Genomic DNA, 6000 nt, shown 5'->3' with positions numbered 1-6000 from the left:
GGATGGCCTAGATTTGTTGCAAACTCCCATCAGCCCCAGCCAGCATGGCCACCAGTGGTCAGGAATGACAGGAGTTGTTCTCTTTTAAGATGTGGTGGCTTCCCCATTGACATTGTTGCATAAAGAGCAAAGCCACTTTTGCAGGTGGGCGGGCTGTATTTCAAGCAGAGAAGCAGCTGGAGAGAGGAGAAAGTGGATATTTAACTCTTATCTCTGTGTTCTCTGAAATACTACAGCTCGAAGGAAGGGGGAGTTTGAACTGGAGTTTGATGTTGCCACATCTCTGCTCTAAATCTCCCCTCTCCTTAAAAACTGTTGTCAGGGCTTCCTTATCTAGGTTAGCATAGAATGTGTAGCTTCCCCGCCCTTAGGGCGAGGGCCTCATCCACACTTCTGCTTGTGCCATGCCTAGAAAGGATGGGTCTGAGTGGATTTCTGCTTTACCCCACTTTCTGAGTGGGTTTCCCATTGCCCCACTTCTTTCCCAGGGAAAACCTGCTTTTAATGATAGACTAGAACAAAGGGCAATCTAATAAAAACCCTGCTTTCTGAGATTGGGTTTAAAAGTGCTTTCCCCAAGGGAAAGCAGCGGGACAAGAGGAAGTGTAGCTAAGCCCTGCATTTACACAAATGGCGTTTTCAAGTAGGGTGAATGTCACTTTCCTCTCACTGTCCTAGGGTATATGATCAGTCATGTGACAAAGGGATAGGCAACCTGTGGGTAAAACTTGTCATTGCAATTTTCATGATCTTGCGCAACTCCAGTAAAGTGAGCCCTGCAGTCATGAAAGCTCCAGAAGGATCCAAGCATCTTTGCTTCATTCAGTATCATGGACTAAAATAAAAGTAGGCCAATGTGTCTTACTGATGTTGAATTCCAAACGCCCATCATCCAAGGACATTGCTCATTCTGGCTGGGACGATGACCAACTAAGTTCTCCTCAGTGTAAGCCCGTTGAAGTTAATGGGCCTAGGCTGCGCCCATCCATTTCAGTGGGTCTACTTGTGAGTAGGACCAGCACTCAGCAACATCTGGAGGGCACCCAGGAGTCCACCCTTGGACTGAAATGTCACTGTGGACTCTACATGGGATACATTTCTCTATGATTTTTATACCTTGAGACAGGTGGGAAGGATGGTTTGGGGGAAGAAGTTGAAAATGTGGGAAGAGGCTGCCCTCCTCCTTCAGGTGGGTTTGTTTCCTTCATCTGTAACCAATGTCTATTTTTGAAGCAAATGCATTCAGATCCACATGGTTGCAAATGAGTCTTTCCACAGTTTTGCCTCTTCCCTGGGAAGTGTCTCCCCTCTACTTCCTGGTTTGTGTTAAAAATAATGGACTGGATCAAAAGGGTCCCATCTGTTAATGGAAATGAATCGTCCTCTCATACAAGCAGCCCCTCCATTTGAAGGATCTCACAGTGAGGATTCTTTGGATCTTAACCACAGTGCCTCCCATTCCACTGTGCTGGAGAGTTTTTTCTTGTCAGAAAGAGCAAGTAAAATATGAGCTGTTTTTGAAGGCATTCCCTTTTTAATCTCTATGAATATTGTCACCAGGTGCTGCTACAAGTGCAGTTAAGTGCAGTTATTCAGAAGCAGGAAAACTGCAAGAGAAATCAGAGGAAAATACCAAATTTTGCTAGAGAAAGATGGTTTTGTTTTTAAATTCCCCCAACCTTATTTGAGCATCCTGCTTTTATCTACTCATGCCTGCATGTTAAGAAACGCATTTGACTCAATTCATAATTAGATTTTTAATATCATACTCAAGTGGTGAACACCGCTAACACCATACCCCTTGCGGGGGGGGGGGGATCTGATTATAAATTGAGTCAAAGGTGTTTCTTAACATGCATGCGTGAGTGAGGACAATGCTATTTACAACATGCTTCCCTTTAAAAAGAGCACCTTCCAAGTTCAAAGCTATTCTCAACCATTTTATAAAAGAGAAAGCCACCACCATTTAAATAGGAGGCAATTATCCCAAACCATTATGGGTGGCGCTGTGGTCTAAACCACAGAGCCTAGGGCTTGCCGATCAGAAGGTCGGTGGTTCAAATCCCTGTTACAGGGTGAGCTCCCGTTGCTCAGTACCAGCTCCTGCCAACCTAGCAGTTCGAAAACACGTCAAAGTGCAAGTAGGTAGATAGGTACTGCTCCGGCGGGAAGGTAAACGGCATTTCCATGCACTGCTCTGGTTCGCCAGAAGTGGCTTAGTCACACTGGCCACATGACCCGGAAGCTGTACGCCAGCTCCCTTGGCCTATAGAGCAAGATGAGTGCCGCAACCCCAGAGTCGTTCGTGACTAGACCTAATGGTCAGGGGTCCCTTTACCTTTTTATCCCAAACCATTACTGGAACAGTGTTTCTACTAGCAACCACTACATTTTAAAAAAATTAAAATAAACACTGATAAACCAATTGGCCAAGGAATAATAAATACTTCACTGTACCTTTGAAATTGTCCTATTTTTTCCTAATGATAATTTGTTCTCTCAAGACACTTGGGATATCTTTCTGTAGCATTGTTAGAGATTTTCCTCATGTATCAATATTTCTGCAAATTTCACCAAAGTGACATCTAGCGACAGATTAAAAGTATAGCAAACATTATTATGCAGTATACAGTATTTTAAAACACCAGCCAAAACAGGAGGTGAGACTACTGAGAAAAAGAGTCAGCATTATATCCCAGTATATTCCAACCACAAAAGAGGTAACTGCAGATATTGTTTAACTTCACCTTAAGGTCGTGCTCCATGCAGAACGAGCAACAGCCTGGGCAAGCCTGGATTTGGGTAGGATTGCTTACTTGACAGGCTGTTTTATTTTAAGAAAAGGGTTGGTTCTGTAAGACAGCTTGCTTCAGGTGCTGTGATTGTTAAACAGAACATGGCATCCTACTGATGATGGCAAAAAACGCCCAAAGGGGGAAAGGGAGGAATAGTGAAGTGACCAGAGGCAGGTCAACATCACACACACACACACACACACACACACACACACACACACACACACACCACCTCAAGGCTTTACTTCTAGAGTATTCTGACCTTTGTTTTGTTTTCTGATTTTTGACCAATCTCATCCCTGGACTATATTCCAGCACACTCTTCTCTCTCACTTTCTCTTTCTCTCTCTCTTATTAATCCACATGTAATTATGCATATGGAAACTTCATTAGCCAAAAGAAAAGAACAGAACAGAAAGGAATGGTTAATAGATCATAGATGTGATTTTTTAAAAAAGCAAACAAACAAAAACACTGTAGGGCTATGCAACAAGATGACACTTTTCACAAATCAAATCAAAAATGGAAAAAGAGGTGAGCAAACTTTTTTAAAAAATAAAAAACCAAACATAATCCATTCCACAGCTTTTATATGTTGGGTTCCACAACCCCCACCCCCCACACTTTTCCTTGTCTCAAGCTACAGCATGACCGTGACCAAACATTTTTCTACATTTTACATATAGAAAAGGCACAAAACTTTCTTGGAAATTTTAAAGGTTGGGGAATACTCCAATAAATAAAATGGGAGGAGAATAGCCCTCTCTGAGCATGCATGCAAAATATTGAGAGCTGAAGATAAATGGCTTTAACTTTTATTTTGGCTTATCCTTCCTCCTCTATTCTTTCTTTCTCACCCACGCACTCCCACACCAACCCCATATGAATCAATTGGATGTGAGAGCCCCACACAAATAAAATGGAGGCGCTTCACAGCTGCAACTTACATGTGAGATGTGAATAAATTATTGCATTAGAAGAAGATTAAGGCTGGGAATCCTCGGGGGAAGGAAGTGTGGGTCGGTGGGTGGGTATTGGGGGAAAGGAGCACGGTGGGTTTTGAACATATTGTTGCCACTGCAAATACCTATCTCAGTGGTTGACATATCCAACCTTCAATCTGCAAACAGCCCAAAATGCTGTCTTGCTTTCAGTGCACACGAAGGTTCCAATACAGTTGAAGTTAGCCATGGCTAAGTCTCATCTAAACAAAAGAGGTGCCATTGGAGTTTGGGAGCAGAGGTCTAGAGTCCTCAGCAGAATGCTCAGGGCTGAGAATACCACATTTTGAAGGAAGACACATCACTGTCTAGGAGGAGAGGGTCCCATTAAGTCCAGAAACTTAAAAGTACCCAATTCCCCCATTGCTTTAAAAAAAGAAGTTGTCAGCAATGAGACCCAAGTTATCCACAACAGGTTTATCCTGTCGGTTTCAATGGGACGTAGCCAGGGCTAACTTTTGCTAGAGCAGAAGTCAGGGATTTCCCAGAATCCCCTTTGTGCATTGCCAAAACTTGAAATGCAACAACCCATTTTCTGCATCCAGAATAAGTCTAGTGGTGGCTGTACTTTGAATAAGTAACATTTTGCATGTAAAATATATACATATTATATAAATATATACATACATATATATAAATCTATATATATATAAAGTATGTGCATGGTAAAAATGTTTATCTTCGTACTTTTTGATACGATGTATTCATCAGTTGTTAATTTTTAATTATATTTGATATGAATTGGGGGGTTTGTTGCAAAATTTATATTTTAAAAAAACAGTGTTTAAAAAAAACCCTGAAGGGAAGTTCCAAACATGCAACACAACTGGAACTTTGCTTGGGGATTTGATGGGGAGGGCTGGGAATTCTGTGATTGATTAGTTTGCTGCCTGAGTAATATTTATCAGCCAAACTTTGGATTCTGCGGTTGTTTCTACAATTACATTTTGTATGAAGCAAAGTCCTTGAATTAAAATAATAAAACCTTAGGAAAAGAGTTCTAACTGAATGTGGTGTGTACCAAATGACAAAGAGATCATTTTATGCTGCTTTGTGCTAATCCCTCTCCCCTACCCAGGAATCCAGAAATCACATTTATATAAAGTAGGGGGAGGGGTTACAAGTAAAATAAAAACAGCCATAGGAGTGAGAAACATGTGATAGCTGAAATGTTTTGTTTTTTGTATGAGAAAAGTCTAAAGGAAGTAGCCACTTGGAACTAGTGATGTTGACAAAGTTCTTGTGTGACTGTTACGGAGTTTGAATTTGTTTGGCCCACAATGCCCAGCACCACTCCAGATAAAAATAGCACTTCCTTGAAAAGTTATCTGGCTTGGATTGGTGACTAGCAGTGCTATTTTTCTACAAAACGAGGTGCCGGAACTCACCATGAACGCATCCCATGTTCTCTTATGGCAATGGCACCCACCTGAGAGTTGGGTTCTGTCTGGAAAAACAAAAACAAAACCCTGATTATTAGGCACTTGCAGCAAATACCTCCCTGGCAACTTGTACACTAACATGACCATATTACAAAATACCTAGCAAGCTAAACTGCGACGATTTATTTTATTTTTATTTTATTTTGTGAACCCAAGGTAAGTATGGGTATGCCAAGTTCACAATCCCATTGCTTTGACCCACCACATCTAGAAGAGGGGCTGTAACCATTAGCAATGTCACTTAAATAATGCCAGTGGAATCCAGAGCATAAAGTCCTGATAGCATTTTGCTGAGAAAACTGTTTAGCCATAGGACATCATTGTGACCAGTTATTTATCAACACTGAACTACAGGAAACACAAAGCAGTAATCCAATGCCCTGCTGTGATTCAACCTAAACCAAAGCAGTGAGCAGTCCCAGCCAAATGAATAGTCTAGTATTAAAAGTATGCAAGATTGTAGTTAAGTTGCATCCTTAGAGGAGACTGCTTCTCAATAGAGGCTTCAATGTTCTGGGCCAAACAACATCTGAAACTGCTGCTGGCCACAGTATTGGACAATATAGATCTAAAATTAGCTAAGAGGATCTCAGATAATTGACACAATAAACAATTCTTAGATTTCTTTAAGTCTACAAGAGACTTGGCAAGCTATAGTTGCCACTTTCTATTAAGGGAAGGACAGCAAATTGCGACTTAGTGTGTTATATCTCAACGAATTTTTCCATTTTGGTTTATCTCATTTTTCCAATCCTAAATTCA

The sequence above is a fragment of the Zootoca vivipara genome, chromosome Z (assembly GCF_963506605.1).
Source record: "Zootoca vivipara chromosome Z, rZooViv1.1, whole genome shotgun sequence".
NCBI classification, from domain to species: Eukaryota; Metazoa; Chordata; class Lepidosauria; order Squamata; family Lacertidae; genus Zootoca; species Zootoca vivipara.
This window is presented reverse-complemented; position numbering follows the sequence as displayed.